Source organism: Hyperolius riggenbachi, chromosome 10, assembly GCF_040937935.1.
Source record: "Hyperolius riggenbachi isolate aHypRig1 chromosome 10, aHypRig1.pri, whole genome shotgun sequence".
In the NCBI taxonomy this organism is placed as follows: domain Eukaryota; kingdom Metazoa; phylum Chordata; class Amphibia; order Anura; family Hyperoliidae; genus Hyperolius; species Hyperolius riggenbachi.
In genome coordinates, this window is record NC_090655.1 from 178,145,803 (window position 1) to 178,165,516 (window position 19,714).

Genomic DNA, 19,714 nt, shown 5'->3' on the forward strand with positions numbered 1-19,714 from the left:
TGTTCGCGAACCACGAACTTACAAAAAAGTTTGTGAACTGCAATAGACTTCAATGTGCAGGCGAACTTTCAAAAATATAGGGGTCTAACACCTGGAGGCAGACATGGCAGAGTGAGATACACACCAAAAATTGCGGGGAAATTTACGGATTTGACACACAGCAGGGTTATAATCCCTAAAAGGCAGATATCACATTGCATTCCTAAATTGGAGGCCCATGGATCAGGTAGTGTAATTAGGGTACTGTTTCACACTAACAGACCAAACTCACTGTGTAACGCACCGCAAATGGCTGTTTGTGTAGTGAGGGCCATGCTGGACTGGTGCGCACCATGGCGAGAGTGCAGGCCATGGCGGTTTTCAAGCCCATATGGTCGCCGGGCTGTGGTAGCTCAATGATAGAACAACATCTGATCAAATTTGGTCTGTCCACAATGAAGCAACGACCTTATTATCTTTGGTGTGCCACCCCCCGAGACACTCATATAGCCGGCGGTCATTGCTTCATTGTGATACGCAAGCCCCTTCACTGCCACAAGGTAATCATCACGAAGGGGTTTAGGCACATCTGCATGCCTTTTGTTTTGTTGTTGCAGCTGCAGTGCAGCCAGAAAAATTAGGCAGGCATGTACACGCACCAGAAAAAGTAGTATAGCGGCAGCAGCGGCCTTAAAAATGCAGGAATCCACCTGGAGTCCTAGACCCTGTTGGTGGTGGCGGAGAAGGCAAGCGGCCTGAAGGCAGAGATGCTGTGTGTGGGGACTGACTTAGTCTTCAGGCGGGCCCACCGGGAACCATGCCTTATTCATTTTGATAAAGGTCAGGTACTGAACACTTCTGTGACTTAGGCGACTTCTTTTCTCAGTGACAATGCCTCCAGCAGCGCTGAAGGTCCTTTCTGACAGGATGTTTGAGGCAGGGAAAGACAGAAGTTGGATGGCAAATTGTGACAGCTCTGGCCACAGGTCAAGCCTGCGCACCCAGTAGTCCAAGGGTTCATCGCTGCTCACAGTGTCTAGATCCACACTTAAAGCCAGGTAGTCGGCTACCTTCCGGTCCAGGCATTGGTGGAGGGTGGATCCGGAAGGGATAAGGCGAGGCGTTGGACTAAAGAATGTCCGCATGTCTGACATCACCATGAGATCGCTGGAGCGTCCTGTCCTTGCCTGCGTGGACATTTGAGAAGGATTACTGCCAGTGGTACCTTTATTGCGTTGTGCTGTGACATCACCCTTATACACATTGTAAAGCATTATTACCAGCTTGTTCTGCATGTGCTGCATCCTTTCTGCCTTCAGGTGAGTTGGTAACATGTCCGCCACTTTGTGCCTATACCGAGGGTCTAGTAGTATGGCCACCCAGTACAGGTCATTCCCCTTGAGTTTTTTTATACAGGAGTCCCTCAACAGGCTAGACAGCATGAAAGAAGCCATCTGCACAAAGTTGGATCCAGACGTACTGTCCATCTCCTCTTGTTCTTCCTCAGTGACGTCAGGTAAGTCCTCCCCCCCCCAACCACGAACAATACCACGGGAACGTTGAGCAGCACAAGCCCCCTGCAACGCCTGCTACGGTTGTTCTTCTGCCGCCGCCTCCTCCTCCTACACGGAAACCCCTTCCTCATCATCCGAGTCTGACTCCTCTTCCCCACACGACTCTTCCTCCTCCTTCCCCCTCTGTGCTGCATGTGTTGAGGAAACATCTGGTTCTGATGAAAATTGCCCCCACAACTGTTCCTGCCATAACTGTTCCTCTTCACGCTCCTCCACAGCTTGATCCACCACTCTACGCACAACACGCTCCAGGAAGTAAGCGTACGGGATCAAGTTGCTGATGGTGCCTTCACTGTGACTCACCAGGTTGGTCACCTCCTCAAACGGCCGCATGAGCCTGCATGCATTTCGCATCAGTGTCCAGTTGTTGGGCCACAACATCCCCATCTCCCCAGATTGTGTCCTTTTACTGTAATTGTACAGTACTGGGTGACGGCTTTCTCCTGTTCTAGCAGGCGAGAGAACATGACCAGGGTCGAATTCCAGCAAGTCGGGCTATCACATATCAAGTTTCTCACTGGCAAGTTGTTTCTCCGTTGAATGTCTGCAAAGCATGCCATGGCCGTGTAAGACCGCCTGAAATGCCCACACAACTTCCTGGCCTGCTTCAGGACTTCCTCTAAGCCTGGGTACTTAGACACAAATCTTTGAATGACTAGATTCCGCACATGTGCCATGCAGGGTACATGTGTCAGCTTTCCCAAATTCAAAGCGGAAGGGAAATTGCTGCCGTTGTCACACACCACGTTGCCGATCTCCAGCTGGTGCGGGGTCAGCCACTGATCCACCTGTTTGTTCTGAGCAGCCAGGAGAGCTGCTCCAGTGTGACTCTCCACATTGAGGCAAGACATGTCTAAGATGGCGTGACACCGTCGTACCTGGCATGCATCATAGGCCCTGGGGAGATGGGGCTGTGTAGCTGGAGAGGAGATCGCGGCACCAGCCAAGGAGGAGGAGGAGGAGGAGGATGACGACAGCGAAGAGGATATAGCAGGCGGAGAGGAGGTGGCAGGAGGCCTGTCTGCAAGCCATGGAGGTGTCACAAGTTGGTCCGCTGCACAGCCACGTACTCCCTGCTTGCCATCGGTCACCAGGTTGACCCAATGGGCTGTGTACGTAATGTAGCAGAATCCAATTGTAATCTTAACCGCGCTCACAGTCTTATAAAGATGAGAAGGTATGAAAACTAATGTCACCATCCAATACAAGGTTCCAGATGAGGAGCAAAATCAGATTGATACTGTCCAAATCAAAGCACAATAACCATCTTCATCCCAGACCATCACGATATTGCACATAAAAAAGAAGAAGAGAGGGGATTCATAGCGTAACCAATTACATGAAGGTGTCACCGCCACCAAACCAGTGTAAACACAAGAACGCTTCCACCTCACTCCACAGTGCAGGGTCACACCCCCCCTTGTGCGCCCGCACTCACCCAGCAATCCTCCTATAAATCCGGAGGTAAGGTGTAACAGCTTTTAGGAGGGTAAGTGGACGTCACTGAAACTTGTAGGTCTGCAAACTTAAGACAACTTGGAATAGTGTAAAACCGTTTAATAAAAGGCATAAACCAAACGTATTGCACTCACAAGGATCGCTGACAATAGCGCATTGTATCAGTGAAAATCGGTCCCGGGTAGCCGCCTCCACAAATGCCGCCTTGAAATCGCATCCTCGCTGCAACGCTTACTCCATCAACTTCCGATCTCGTGGAACGTAGCTCCGCCCAACGCGTTTCATCACAGCGTGACTCATCAGGGGCTGACGTAACCACGTAGACCGGCATCTTTTATCTCCCCAAAGACCTCCCATCCCCTCCTAGCACCCGCTAACTTCACTACGGACATCAAGGCTGCAATATGCATCGGCAATTCGGCATCACCAGGGGGAACCCGCACATAATCGCAATCCATACAGTATATTGTCACATAGCGGCAGCATAAAATCACACATATATTAAATCGCGAATTCCAGCATAAAGTTATACTAGCAAACATATTGAGGGCATAGTATTGCACATAAACAATTACTATTTAAAAAATCGTCAAAGTCAAATAAAATCAGCGTTATGGGTCAAGGTCTTTCTGTAAACACAGCAACTATGGGAAATATCCATCATGTAAATTTCTAACCCGGCCCACAATCTATCTACTGCTTACCATTTAAAGGGGCACCGTACCAATTCCCAGGGTAGTATGTACTACATGAATTAAAAAATTCCAAAAGTTGGGGAAAAATAAAACCTCCCCAGGGTATCTCATTTATATTATGTTAATCGTATACAGAAAGACCTCCCCCCACCATATTCCTAAATATACACAACAAGTACAGTTTCTAAAACCATATAATAGGTACAGTCTCATACTAGTTATTATTTTATCTATCAGAAATAAAACAATTGAGATCTAGTTCCACATTCATTCCACTAGGGGTGGACGTCTCCAGCTCAAAGATCCATTTTGTCTCCTTCTTAGATATCTCCCTCAACCTATTGCACCCTCTCCAGTTAGGCATTAGCCTCTCCACAGCACAAAAATGCATACAAGCCGGATTACTCTGATGCTTTAATTTGAAGTGAGATGACACACTATGGGCTTCAAAGCCATTTTTTATGTTATTTATATGTTCACCTAACCTTTCCTTCAGTGGTCTGGTGGTGCGGCCCACATATTGTAGGCCGCAATCACACCAGATCACATAAACCACGTAGGCCATTGTACAGGTTATAAATTCCTTTATCTTAAAAGTTCTCCCATTAGCACTAGAAGCGATTGTGTTCAATTTATGGCCTTTTGCTGTCTGACAGCATTTGCACCCCCTACATGGAAAAAAACCAGGGGTCTGCCAACCTGAGAGATGTGTTCTTTCTGGTGGAGCCACACAGCTGGGAGCCAGTTGGTTTTTCAAATTTGGTGCACGCCTATACACAAAATTAGGTCTAGAGGGCAAGACATTCCTGAGCACATGGTCACTCTCCAAGATATTCCAATGCTTAGAGAATATTCGTTCTACCTGTTTATGCTGAATTGAAAAATCACTTAGGAAGGAGAAAGCTCTAAAATCATCCGATTGGCTTTCCCTCCCATTGTGAATTAATGCATCTCTCTCAATTCGCCCCACCTCCTGTTGGACTTCGTCTAGGCAAGTTTCACTATAGCCCTTTTCCATAAATCTGGTTTTAAGGATTTCAGATTGTGTATAATAATCCCCCAGATTGGAACAATTTCTCCTGACACGAGTAAATTGTCCCTTCGGTACCCCCCTCAGCCACTGTGGGTGATGGCAACGCGTTGTATTAATAAAACCATTGCGATCAGTGGTCTTAAAAATTTTTTTGTCTCAAATCCCTGATCCTTACGGCTAATAGTGAGATCTAGAAAATTTATACTTACCCCACTGCTCTCCATAGTCAGTTTAATATTATCTCGAAGGCCATTGAACTCTTCTATGAAGCTACTGAGACCCTCCCCATCCCCTTTCCAGAAGATGAGGAGGTCGTCTAGGTACCTCCTCCAAAAAACAGGTTAGTCCCCCCTTTTTCGATCGCCTCCTCCTCCCAAAGTGCCATGTATATATTGGCCAAACTGGGGGCATAAGATGCCCCCATAGCGCATCCATAGATCTGCCTGTAGAATTGGTTGTCATGCCAGAAATAGTTCCTTGTGAGGGAAAAATCGAGTAATGATAAGATAAATTCCATCCGAACGGCCGAAATCTCACTCTCACGTCGAAAAATCGTCCTAACTGCTTCAATTCCCTCCTCATGGGGGATATTAGTATACAATGAACTCACGTCTGTCGTGGCCATTATAATATCCCCCTCAATTCTCAACTCCTCAAGCAGCTGTATGGTATGCCTAGTATCCTTCAGAACACATGGCAATTTAGGAATCAGAGGCTGTAGATAACTGTCTATGTATTGGCCCAATCTGTGAGTGATAGACCCCACACCGCTCAGGATTGGTCAGCCGGGAGGATTTATGATACTTTTATGTACTTTAGGCAATTGGTAAATCACTGGTATCCTTGGGGCGAAAGGCACCAGAAAGTCACATTCCTTTTTATCTAATAGACCTAGCATGAGTCCTTCATCCAATAATAATGACAGCTCCCGTTTATATTTCGATGTGGGGTCACCTGGTAATCTCTCATATGTTTGTTCATCGAGGACCAACCTGTCTAGTTCTGCAAAGTACTGATCCTTTCTTAATACTACAACCCTCCCCCCCCCCCCCCCACTTATCTGCAGACCGCACCACCAGCTCTTTATCTTTCAACAAGCTCTCTACAGTATTTTTCTCTGAGTTCAATGGTCTTATCCCAATTATTCTCAAATCATTTATCACTCTTTCTTTAAAATTTTCTACAGAATTCTGATTGGAGACGTCTTGAGGATTGAATGTGGAAGCATTTTTAAAAACCACCTTTAGTCTAGCTCCTAGGCAATTCACCTTATTGCTCTGACCTTCTTTTTGAATAAAATATTTTTTGATGTTTAATTTCCTCACATATTTCTGTATATCAATAAAAGTATTAAATTTATTCAAGTTCTTTTTTGGCGCATACTTCAATCCCTGGTCGAGCAATTTTAATTCATTTCTCTCTAGCTCTACACCACTCAGGTTGAAGATGCCAGTTCCTACTATTGCCTTCTTCTTTTGTTCACGCCTACCTGCTCTCCGCCCCCTTCTGCACTTCTTTTTCTTGGGGTGTATTCCTGCCCCCCTTGGTATTCCTCCTCCCAACCTTCTCTCCAATACCGGGGGCGCGGGGCTAAAAAACGTGGTTGATCAAAACCCCTTCCCTCCCCTAGTGGTTGAAATCTGTTCTGGGGTTGTATGGGGTAGTTATAATTATCATATTGGGGTGGATCAGCTCCCCTGTTCCAATATTTATTGGGTCTTTGATTTTGAAAGGCTCCCCCTCCCCTCTTTGGTGCTCCTACACCAGGGATTCTGTTAATAGCTCCATTTCTAGGATCCTGCGGTCTAGTCACTCTTTCTATTATTTGCGGGGCAGGGGTCACACTATGTTGCTGTACTTGCTGTTGAATAGTTTGTTGCTGAGCAGCGTCCCCTATACTTACCTGTTGATTTCCTGCTACATTGGCTTTCTCAGCTAAGCGTTTCTGAACTATTGGTTGCCACTTGTATGCTAATTTCTTTTTATGTGCCTCACTATCGCGGGCAAACTTCTTTTGCTTGTCCGCGATAATGTTTTTTTTCCCCTTGTGCAAGGCTCTCCTGTATTTTTTTAGTTTTAGCAATATATTGCTCCGTATTTTTGTATGGTTCTATTTTGTTCCTAATCACTTCTATTTCCGTCCCCAACCTTTCTAATCTTCCCGATTTTCTCTTAATTAGTAACTCCATAAATTTTAAACCACTCTCTATAAAAAACTCTTCCCACTCTTCAGTATTTTCCTCTGTATCCTCCCCATCATTAGGTGTTACATCCCACCTTATTTTCTTTGGGACAATCCCTTCTTTATGATATTTTTGCAACATACTACCCTGGGAATTGGTACGGTGCCCCTTTAAATGGTAAGCAGTAGATAGATTGTGGGCCGGGTTAGAAATTTACATGATGGATATTTCCCATAGTTGCTGTGTTTACAGAAAGACCTTGACCCATAACGCTGATTTTATTTGACTTTGATGATTTTTTAAATAGTAATTGTTTATGTGCAATACTATGCCCTCAATATGTTTGCTAGTATAATTTTATGCTGGAATTCGCGATTTAATATATGTGTGATTTTATGCTGCCGCTATGTGACAATATACTGTATGGATTGCGATTATGTGCGGGTTCCCCCTGGTGATGCCGATACATATTGCAGCCTTGATGTCCGTAGTGAAGTTAGCGGGTGCTAGGAGGGGATGGGAGGTCTTTGGGGAGATAAAAGATGCCGGTCTACGTGGTTACGTCAGCCCCTGATGAGTCACGCTGTGACGAAACGCGTTGGGCGGAGCTACGTTCCACGAGATCGGAAGTTGATGGAGTAAGCGTTGCAGCGAGGACGCGATTTCAAGGCGGCATTTGTGGAGGCGGCTACCCGGGACCGATTTTTACTGATACAATGCGCTATTGTCAGCGATCCTTGTGAGTGCAATACGTTTGGTTTATGCCTTTTATTAAACGGTTTTACACTATTCCAAGTTGTCTTAAGTTTGCAGACCTACAAGTTTCAGTGACGTCCACTTACCCTCCTAAAAGCTGTTACACCTTACCTCCGGATTTATAGGAGGATTGCTGGGTGAGTGCGGGCGCACAAGGGGGGGTGTGACCCTGCACTGTGGAGTGAGGTGGAAGCGTTCTTGTGTTTACACTGGTTTGGTGGCGGTGACACCTTCATGTAATTGGTTACGCTATGAATCCCCTCTCTTCTTCTCTTTTATGTGCAATATCGTGATGGTCTGGGATGAAGATGGTTATTGTGCTTTGATTTTGACAGTATCAATCTGATTTTGCTCCTCATCTGGAACCTTGTATTGGATGGTGACATTAGTTTTCATACCTTCTCATCTTTATAAGACTGTGAGCGCGGTTAAGATTACAATTGGATTTTACTGCATTTATACAGGTGCTATTAAACAGCGCACCACGATTTATTCTGTATTTTGTTTCCATTAGCGCACTCTTCAATTTTTAACGTAATGTAGCAGCCCTGACCGTGCTTGGCAGACCAGGCATCCGTGGTCAGGTGGACCCTTGACCCAATGCTGTGTGCCAGGGATGACACCACTTGCCTCTCCTCTTCACGGTAAAGTTTGGATATCGCCTTTTTAGAGAAGTAATTGCGGCCTGGCATCTTCCACTGCGGTGTCCCAATAGCCACAAATCTACGGAAGGCCTCAGAGTCCACCAGTTTGTATGGTAACAGCTGGCGAGCTAAAAGTTCCACCACGCAGCTGTCAGATGCCGGGCAAGGGGATGACTGGAAGAAATTGGCTTCAAAGATTTCCTTCACGGACACCTGGCTGTTGTGGGCAGAGGAGCAGGAACCGCTCAAGGTCAGAGGCGGAGTGGAGGAGGGTGGCTGTGAAGGTGCAAGTGAGAAAGCGGCTGAAGATGCTGCACCTGAATGAGGAAGCGGAGAAGGAGGGTGGCTTTTCTTTTGTGTGCTGCTTTTGCTCAGGTGCTTTTCCCATTGCAGTTTGTGCCTTTTCTCCATGTGCCTTCGTAAGGCACTTGTCCCTACATGAGTGTTGGCCTTTCCACGGCTCAATTTTTGGAGGCAGAGACAACATATGGCATTGCTCCGATCTGAGGCAGACACATGAAAACATTTCCAAACCGCTGAGCTCCCCTGGGGTGATGGCACTATGGTGGCATCAGCAGCTGCCGTTGAAGGGCATGTTGGCTGGCTGTACATAGGTACATGGCACCGGACACTGCCACCAGCTGTTTCTGATGACGAACTGATGATGATGAACTGGCCCCCTGTTCTTCTCCTCTAGTGGGAACATACGTGGCATCCGTATCATCGTCATCATCATCATAATCATCCTGCCCAGCTTCGCTTGCCTCAGACACCTCCAAAACTGCACCAACAGCAGGTACTTCATCCTCCTCCTCCTCACACATTATGTCCATAGTGTCGCCTAACTCACACATATGAGGTGGTGTAACTTGCTTAGCGCCTTCATCTTGTTGTAGCAGTAGTGGTTGTGAATCAGTGATTTCACCACCAAATAACTCCTGCGAAGTGTCAAATTCAGCAGATGTGGTGCTTGTAGTAGCGCTGGTGGCTGCAGAAGATGAGGTGTTCTGTGTTAAATAGTCAACCACGTCCTGACAATCTTGGGAGTTGATGGCACGTGCCTTCTTCTGAGCACTGTACTTTGGCACAAAATCACATAAACACGATCTCGCACAGACCTGCCGGGTGACCTTCCTCTGGTTCTGCCTCTACCTCTTCCTCTACCTGTTTTGTCCGTTTTGTCTATATCAGGGGGATGAAGTGAAAGGTATGCACTGACTTGACTAATACAATGTGCAGCCACACAGGTGCAGTTAACAGGTATGCACGGAGTGGTATATCACACTGCGTGCACTCACGTAGGTAGGTGCGTGCACTGAACACAACAGGTAGGTATATGCAGTGATGAGGTGGGTTCACTGAACACAACAGGTAGGTATATGCAGTGATGAGGTGGGTTCACTGAACACAACAGGTAGGTATATGCAGTGATGAGGTGGGTTCACTGAACACAACAGGTAGGTATATGCAGTGATGAGGTGGGTTCACTGAACACAACAGGTAGGTATATGCAGTGATGAGGTGGGTTCACTGAACACAACAGGTAGGTATATGCAGTGATGAGGTGGGTTCACTGAACACAACAGGTAGGTCTATGCAGTGATGAGGTGGGTTCACTGAACACAACAGCTAGTTATATGCAGTGATGAGTTGGGTTCCCTGAACACAAAAGGTAGGTATATGCAGTGATGAGGTGGGTTCACTGAACACAACAGGTAGGTATATGCAGTGATGAGGTGGGTTCACTAAACACAACACGTAGGCATATGCAGTGATGAGGTAGGTTCACTGAACACAAAAGGTAGGTATATGCAGTGATGAGGTGGGTTCACTGAACACAACAGGTAGGTATATGCAGTACTGGGTATTACAATGTGCACAGAGGTGGATCTGGAGGCATGCACATAGGGCAGCTGCTATGGGCGCCCTTGTTACTCACCTCCCAGGGGGCGCATAAATTAAAAAATCCCCTTTCCCTCCCAGCCAGGTCTGAGCACCTCCTGGCTCCTTCCCATGGCGATGATCTAGCTGGCTGCCAGCGCCCAGAGCACCGTACAGCAGTAGGTAACGTTTTCCGTGTCCCATTCACTTCTGCTACTTAGTCGCCCAGGCAACGTCGGCACTGCTCACATCTCCCTCCTGATTGGCTCATGGAGCCCTGCTGCTGCCGCTGGGGCTGATGGAGGATGGAGCATAGAGGAGAACAAGAGTCTGCGTAGCTGGAGCCAAGTGACATATGTGTTCTTACTGCAGGAGAGGCAGGAGATGAGCGCAGTGGTGAGGATGAGGAATCTGATAGCATATGTCATGTGTATCAGGTTACCGGAGCAGAGAGAGGCAGCCCCTGACAATATAGATAAGATGATTACTGCTGAATACTTCCTGGTTCCTGTCCTCTCTCTGCTTCCAGCATGCGCTCGTCTCCTTTCTCTGCACTCTCTCTTCTATAAAGTGCAGCATGGTTGTGGTGTGATGTTCCTCCAAAGGGACTGGTGAATATTGCCCTGGTGAGATTTCTCCCTTTCCACACAGTCTGTTCTTCCATCTCTTTATCTCCCACCCTTCCTACTCTTTTTTTTTCTTTCCCTCTCTTGTGTCCACCCCCTGCCTTTCCCACACTTCTTACTGTCCTCCATTTCCCCATCACAATCTCCATTCTCCCTGCTTGTCTCCCCCCCCCCCCCCTCCATCTATTGTACCTCCCTTAAAAGGTACTTTTAAGCAGGGATGGGCTTTTGAGTAGCTACCTGGATTTGAAATGTTAATTATACAGCAGTGACCGCGGGAGATGGGGGTTACCTTACCCATAAGTCCGTGGGATCATATGCGTTCCATTCACGTCACACGCAATGTGTGTGACACATTCCATGTCACTACCGCACTTCCTTCTTCTGGCTTGAAGGAGAAAGCGCGATAGTGGCATGGGGAACGCGTCACACGTTGCGTGTGACGCAAATGGAATGCATAGTATCCCACGGACTTATGGACGAGTTAACCCCCATCTCCTACAGTCACCGCTGTATAATTTACATTTCGAATCCAAGTAGCTACGTCTTTTGCAACACTTTACAGAGCATAGGCAAGTCACTGATTGTCCTCAGAGGAGCTCACACTCTAATCTTACCATAGTCATAGTCTAATGTTCTACCATATTATTATTATTATTATGTATTTATATAGCACTGACATCTTCTGCAGCACTTTACAGAGTACATAGTCATGTCACTGACTGTCCTCAGAGAAGCATAAAATCTAATATCTGCCATGGTCATAGTCAAATGTCCTACCATATTAATATTATGTATTTATATAGCACTGACATCTTCTGCAGTACTTTACAGATTACATAGTCATGTCACTAACTGTCCACTGACTGAGGAGTATTTTTCAAATGTGAGGTGCACAAATGACTACCTTATACTGATATCTAGAAGCATGTGTCTGCCTAATTGGGTTGTCTGGGGAACATATCTACTCAAATTATGTATATACGCGGCACTTTGCTACTTAATTATCTTGGCCCTCCTGTCACACACACACAGGTAGTCACTGAATGTGCTGGGCCTGGCTGGCAGTGGCACACACACAGTATGGGCCTGATTCACAAAGCGGTGATAACTCAGTTATCACGCCTAAAAGACTTTAGGCGTGATAAGCTTTGCAACTCCGCGCACAGCGCCCATAGGGTTTAATGGGCGCATCGCGCGCACTGCACCGTGCGCCGCGCGATTGCGCGCGCAAAACTTTGCGAGTTTCTTCTTATCATGCCTAAACTGAGTTTAGGTGTGATAAAGGGCTTTTCACTGGCGTGCAAACACTTTGCACCGCTTTGTGAATCAGGCCCTATGAATTAGCAAGGCTGTCTATGTAAGGCAGTGGCACACACACAGTATGAATTAGCAAGGCTGTCTATGCAACACAAGTGTCAGTGGGACACACAGAAAAAAAAATAGATCACAAGTACAAGATTAGCTCTCAAAAGAGCTGTTGTGGGGTACTATTTTAGCAATAAGAATCAGCAAGGAGCAACCGAACAAGACTACAAGAGCCTAACTAATCTTTCCCTATGAGAGAGTCTGATGCAGCTGTCCCTTCTCTAATTTATGCAGGCACACGAGTGAGTGTAATGGCCGTTGGGGCCTGCCTTTTATAAGGGGGGAGTGGCTCCAGGAGCGAGTGTAGCCTGATTGGCTACAATGTGCCTGCTGACTGTGATGTAGAGGGTCAAAGTTGACCATAATGGTGCATTATGGGGGCAAACTGAACTTCCAGAAAAGTTTGCCTTAGATGGCGAACGCGAACCAACGGAAGTTCGCTGGGAACCGTTCGCCAGCGACCCGTTCGCCAGCGAACCGTTCGGGCCATCTCTACTGTGGGCCCCTTTGCACAACTAGGCTGCAAAAAAGTGTCACACATGTGGTATTGCCGTATTCAGGAGAAGTAGTATAATGTGTTTTGAGGTGTCTTTTCACACATACTCATGCTGGGTGGGAGAAATATCTCTGTAAATAGACAATTTAGTGTAAAAAATGGAAAAAGTTGTCCTTCACAGAGATATTTCTCCCACCCAGTATTGATATTTGTGAAAAAAAATCCCAAAACATATTATACTACTTCCCCTGAGTACAGTGATACCACGTGTGACACTTTTTTTTTTGCTGCCTAGCCCAAATCCAATGAGCACCTTTAGGCTTTACAGGGGTGCTCACAATTTAGCCCCCCACAAAATGCCAGAACAGTACAAGTACCCCACAAGTGACCCAATTTTGGAAAGTAGACACCCCAAGTTATTCACTGAGGGGCATGGTGAGTCCGTGGCAGATTTATCTTTTTTTTTTGCCACAAGTTATCAGAAATGGAAACACTTTTTTTAAAAAATTTGAAAGTGTTATTTTCTGGTAACTTGTGACAAAAAATAAAATCTGTTATGAACTCACTATGCCCCTCAGAAAATACCTTGGGGTGTCTCCTTTCCAAAATGGGTTCATTTTGGGGGGTATTTATACTATCCTGGCATTCTAGCACCTCAAGAATCATGACAGGTGCTCAGAAAAGTCAGAGCTGCTTGAGGCCTGGAACCTACTGCAAAACCTAGCAATTCGTATTCGCGTTTAACAAGCGATTACTTAAGCATTTTCCGGCGTTTTTGTGAGCGTTTTTTGCGAAATGATTAGCGCTTTGTAAGCGTTAGCGATTAGCGATTTTATGAAAGCGTTTTGCTATTTCATTGGTTCTTTCAAATTTTGTCAGTTTGGCCCAGGATTTAGCCAGTATCTGCTGATTTGTGTTTATGTAAATTGCTATACACACCTGATTGTGTTAATGGCATCATGTGGTGTTTAAAAGCAGATTGTCTCAGCATAATGTGTGGGTTTTGTAGAGGAGTTCAGTGAGATAGAGAGAGCTAGAGAGAGCTAGAGAAAGAGAGAGAGAGAGAGAGAGAGAGAGAGAGAGAGAGAGAGAGAGAGAGAGAGAGAGAGAGAGAGAGAGAGAGAGAGATTGATTGATTGTGGTTTGGTGTGCTTCATCATGGAGGTATGTGCTTTGACCATCCTGATGACTGGAGCTGCTGTAAGACGCAGGAAGAGAGCACATCGGTACCTGGTGCACCCCCTGCTACAGGAGAGAAAGGGCCAGTTTAGGACACTGTATAATGACCTTCGTGCAGATGCTGAGAAGTTTTTTGGATATACCAGGATGTCCATTTCAAGGTAAGAACGGACAAAAAGTAGGGATAATAAAAATTGCACCCTGCAAAAAAGAAAACACAGAGAGGCGCCTTATTTGTGGCTACAAGCACTATTAGGCACTGCTATTTGGCCTGAGGACGTGGGTATGCACCCACGAAACACGTTGCCAGTGCAATAAAATTCTATTAATACGTGAATTTGTCTTCATTGAGGTAAGCCACCTCACTTTTTTCATTTTATTTGCTTTTAACGTATTTTATCTGCTCTGGGCGCCTCTTCCACCTTTACCATATTTCAAGGTAAGAAGGCTGTTTATATGTGCATAATGTGCCATTGCATCATTAATTGCCATGTGGTTACTTGTTATTTGTAGATATGTTATAGTCAAGCCCATCAGTTACATTATGTAAGGCACATTTGTTAGAGTATCATGACACTATAGTATGTCATGAAGTCATACAGTGTTCAACCTCAGTTTTATAGCACAAATGTCAATCATTATATGTTATCAAGATATCTACAAAGTGTGGTGTGAATACACACAAGAAATAAATCAGACCAATATGTTGTTCTACTTTTTAATGTAATGTAAAGTAACACAATCACAAAAACAGGAGCTCAGTTTACTATAACAACTGAAGCATAAACTTTGTTAACAAAGAAGCAGTTTGTGGCCTTATAGCAAGTATAACATGCATCTTTACTTGCATGCTTGTATAAAGCAGTAATTGTTGTAAATATAAATTGTAGATGTACAATAAAAAGAAAGTTAATGTTTTCACATCTCTGTTTAACACTTCAACACTATTAAAGGGGACGTGAAGTCAGAGGTATATGGAGGCTGCCATATATATTTCCTTTTAATGAATACCAGTTGCCTGGCAGCCCCGCTGGTCTATTTCTCTGCAGTAGTATCTGAATAACACCAGAAACAACCATGCAGCTAGTCTAGTCAAATCTGACATTAATGTCAGAAACACCTGATCTGCTGCATGCTTGTTCAGGGGCTATGGCTACTAGTATTAGAGGCAGAGGATCAGCAGGAGGGCCAGGCAACTGGCATTGCTTAGATGGAAATAAATATGGCAGCCTCCATATCCCTCTCACTGCAGTTGTCCTTTCATGTTCAACCTTGTTTTGTGTGACAAAAACTCTTCTATAGTTGTTTTAAAATAATGTTTTTATTTGCTGTTATAGCTTTGACTTCCTTCTTGGCAAGCTGAGAGATGGATTGCAGCACCAAGATACACAGATGTGCAAAGCCATTTCACCCACACAACGATTACTGCTAACCTTGAGGTGAATAGTGTGTGCACTTATGTATACACCTTATAATGTCAAATACACCTTTGCCAAGTAAAATATTAACATAAATCTGTTATGTTATAATTTTTTACCATGTTCACTATAACAATGTTCACCAAACACTACACATCTACATCTATACAACAGTCCCGATGGAAAGCACTTAGTACAGTGCAGACTAATACAAATATAATTGGATACATATCCCTTTCAACTACAGTACAGGGTTATTTGTTGTTTATAGAAATATGTAATGTAACCTAGCGATTAGTACATAGCAAGAAAATGAGCAGCGGTACTTAAAAACAGACTAGTGCCTACCTGCAAAAGAGTGCAAGCCCCACTTGTGGGGTCGAATACACACCGAGCATACACATGACCTGTCTACCACTAGAGGAGGATGTTGGTTTCCATTAACAGCTTGCATGCAACCTATTAAGTACTCGTCCCTTCCACTGCGAAGAAGTCAATCCTCCATGGGAGGGGCCTAACACTAACTAAATCATAACCTATGTATATGCATAGCCTGGGTGCGCTACCAAATAAAATTGAAAAATCGAAAATTGCGCAAAAGGTGGATCAGCGCAACAGCAGGCCGCCTCCGAATGGCCTCAGAGATGCGCTGAGCCCCCCCCAGGAACTACAAACGCACCTTGAACCCAAACAGAAGCTCTGCATATACACCAAAAGCATGGCTGTTAAGTGGGAGCAGCTGAACAAAAACGAATTAAATTAGTACATAGCAAGGAAATGAGCAGCACTACTTAAAAACAGACTAGTGCCTACCTGCAAAAGAGTGCAAGCCCCACTTGTGGGGTCGAATACACACCGAGCATACACATGACCTGTCTACCACTAGAGGAGGATGTTGGTTTCCATTAACAGCTTGCATGCAACCTATTAAGTACTCGTCCCTCCCATTCGGAGGCGGCCTGGTGTTGCGCTTATCCTTGTTGATTGCCTTTATTCCTTGTGCGCTGATTATAGCTCTATATAAACCTCTGCACTCACCTCTGTTCTTATATATCTGCTTGAGCTCTTCCATTTCTAGTTGCTCTAAATATAGATTTACAAGGATCTCCTATCTAGTTTGTAATATTGCACTATTATGTGACTATGCACTGGGCTATTTGCGTGCGCTTACCACACTCCGTCAATTGGAAGTAGAGTGCTCTTTATGAGTGCTTATACTATCCCTCATCTAAAGTGTTCTCTGAGGCCAGAAACCCACTAGGAGAGCTTTTCTGAGCACTTTGTGATTTGAAAATCTCTTGCTAATGTAATGCTATGGGTGTAATCCCACTGGAGCGATGTGATTTTAAAAAAATCCCCCATAGCATTGCATTAGCAAGAGCTTTTCAAATCACTAGCGCTTAGAAAGCGCTCCTAGTGGGTTTCTGGCCTTAGACACATTTTCATCTTTGTATTGAGCTCTCCTCGAGCCTCTCTGTCTTATTTGTCATGTGGGTTAGCTGGCTGTAAGCCAGCATGCAGTGCCTTGCCCAGCTAGGCTGATGCAGCATGACTTTATGCCTGAACCCTGATAAGTTGGATAGAAGGAAGGGAGTGGCCACTAGACAAGAGCACTGATGCACTTGCCTTGTTAGCAACCTTTAGCTGGCATTATGGAGTGTGAGTGGGATGAGGAAAGGACCAGATGATGCCGTACACACACCAGGAAGTATATCAGATGACGTGGTGAGTGGCATACGTACCGGCCTCAATGCTGTCCATTCTGGGATAATGGTGTTAGCCATAAAACAGCTGTAAGGCTAACCTCCCCTTCCCAGTTTTTGGGGAAACTGTTTAGCATGTAGGCAGGCAGCCCTTGGTATGCAAAAAGTTAGGGCCACTGCAAGATGATAGGGATGTATCACTGTAGACAGGGCTGGCCCTAGACCTTTTGCCGCCTGAGGCAACATTTAAAACATTTTTGGGTGGGGCACCGAGCTGGAGGGGTAGCGGGCAGGAAGGGGGTATTGGGCCTAGTGGTGGGGAGGTGGGTCGGACCCCTCACCTGGGTCCCCTGATTTGCGCTCCCCTCCAGCTGAAAATAGTTAAGTTCCAGCGTATAGATAAGAGGCAACGGGCGGGGATCACTCACCTTTTCCGCGTTCCAGCGAGCGCTCCACTGACGTCACTTCCTGCAACACCGCCCCCTCCCCACCGCTAGGCCCTATACCCCCTTTCTGCCCGCTACTCCTCCAGCTCGGCGGGCGGCCCCCCACCCACGGACAGACGGGTGCCGCCCCCCCCCCAGATATGCCGCCAGAGGCAAATGTTTCACCCCGCCTCATGAGTGGGCCAGCCCTGACTGTAGAATGATAAAAAATAATATTACGCTTAGAAAATGGATACATCTAAATAACATACACCATTTTCAATTTAAATTCTTGCAAATGTTTATACTACTGGCTTCAAGAGATCCACTGCATTCACTGAAGAGCAAGAGTTTACAGCAGGGGTGCCCACACTTTTTCGGCTCGCGAGCTACTTTTAAATTCGCTGAGGCCAGGAGATCTACCGATGTTTCAAAGGCGACCATCCCCCCCCCCCCCGGAGCCCCCCTGCAAAGGTAGTTAGGTATAGGTGCCTTCAGTATAGGTTAGCCAGGTATATGTGCCTTCATTATGGGTTAGCTGGGTGCCTTCATTATGGGTTAGCTCCCCTGGAACCCCCCTGCAAAGGTAGTTAGGTATAGGTGCCTTCAGTATAGGTTATCTAGGTATATGTGCCTTAAGTATAGGTTATCTGGGTGCCTTCAGTATGGGTTAGCTGGGTGCCTTCAGTATGGGTTAGCTGGGTGCCTGCAGACTCAGTATGGGTTAGCTGGGTGCCTTCAGTATGGGTTAGCTTTAGTGTAGGTTAGCTGGATCCCTTAGTGTAGGTTAGCTGGATCCCTTAGTGTAGGTTAGCTGGATCCCTTAGTGTAGGTTAGCTGGGTGCCCTTAGTGTAGGTTAGCTGGGTGCCCTTAGTGTAGGTTAGCTGGGTGCCCTTAGTGTAGGTTAGCTGGGCGCCCTTAGTGTAGGTTTGCTGGGTGCCTTAGTGTAGGTTAGGTGGATCCCTTAGTGCAGCCTTAGTGTAGGTTAGCTGGGTGCCCTTAGTGTAGGTTAGCTGGGTGCCCTTAGTGTAGGTTAGCTGGGTGCCCTTAGTGTAGGTTATCTGGGTGCCCTTAGTGTAGGTTAGCTGGGTGCCTTAGTGTAGGTTAGGTGGGTCCCTTAGTGCAGCCTTAGTGTAGGTTAGCTGGGTGCCCTTAGTGTAGGTTAGCTGGGTGCCCTTAGTGTAGGTTAGCTGGGTGCCCTTAGTGTAGGTTAGCTGGGTATAGGAGCCCGGGTGCACTCAACTTACCTCCCTCCAGCTCCAGCGATGGCGTCCTGGCTTCACCCCCTCAGCCGCGGCTGCCTGGAGGGCAGATATGCAGTTCGGCGGCTGAGGTAGGCTCCGGCGGGCAGCGTGAGTGGAGGTGGAAGTGTTGTCTCCAGCGCCGCCCCCCAGCCATGACACTGCGTCACCGCCCCTGGGCTCTCAGCCGCACCTCGCGCCTCTCTCCTCCCCGCGGCCAGCAGCAGAATCTGACAGGATGCGGCCGACTGGCCGCGTTCTTAAGCTGCTGGCTGCTAAATTCAATGGGAGGCAGCCACGAGGCCGCGATCTACCAAACAGGCGGTCGCGATCTACCGGTAGAACAAATGCTGGTAGAAAGTGCTGTAGTCGTTTTATTCAATAAATTCCAGATGACATAACAATAAAACCACAAGGTTCAGCTGACGCGTGTCGGGCTTACAATCTGCCCTTAGTCATAGCTAAAAGTGAACCTGCAAGGGGAAGGCTTTATGTAGGTGGGAGAAGAATGAACTCCACCCCATACCCCAATCAGCCTTCTCCTTAAAGGAGACATATACAAATGTGCATAATACATGAATATTAATATCAAAAGTTAATAAAACAGATTAAAAAGGTAAATGTATAAAAGAATCAACCCTGGATGGGAAGGATGCAACTTCAATTGCCCGTAGAAAGTGGTACTATACAAAAGGGGGAGAAAAAGGAATCTAACTTGCTGGAGAAAGGGTGGAGGGGAAGAAGATTAATGGTCGTAGACTAAACTCAGATCCCAGCGTGTATTGAGACCCTTAGGGATACGAGTATCCATCTTATGAATCCAGTATGCCTCTCTCCTTAGAAGTAACCTGTATGTATCCCCACCCCTCTTAGGGCTAACCACACGCTCTACCCCTTGAAAGACAAAAGAAGAGAGATCACCTTTGTGTACGTTCTGAAAATGTTTAGAAACCACCGACTTCTTGAAGGTGTTCCAATTCGTACCACAAAAGTGTTCAGCAATGCGGGCTCTCAAGTTGCGGGTGGTACACCCCACATATTGCAAATGGCACAC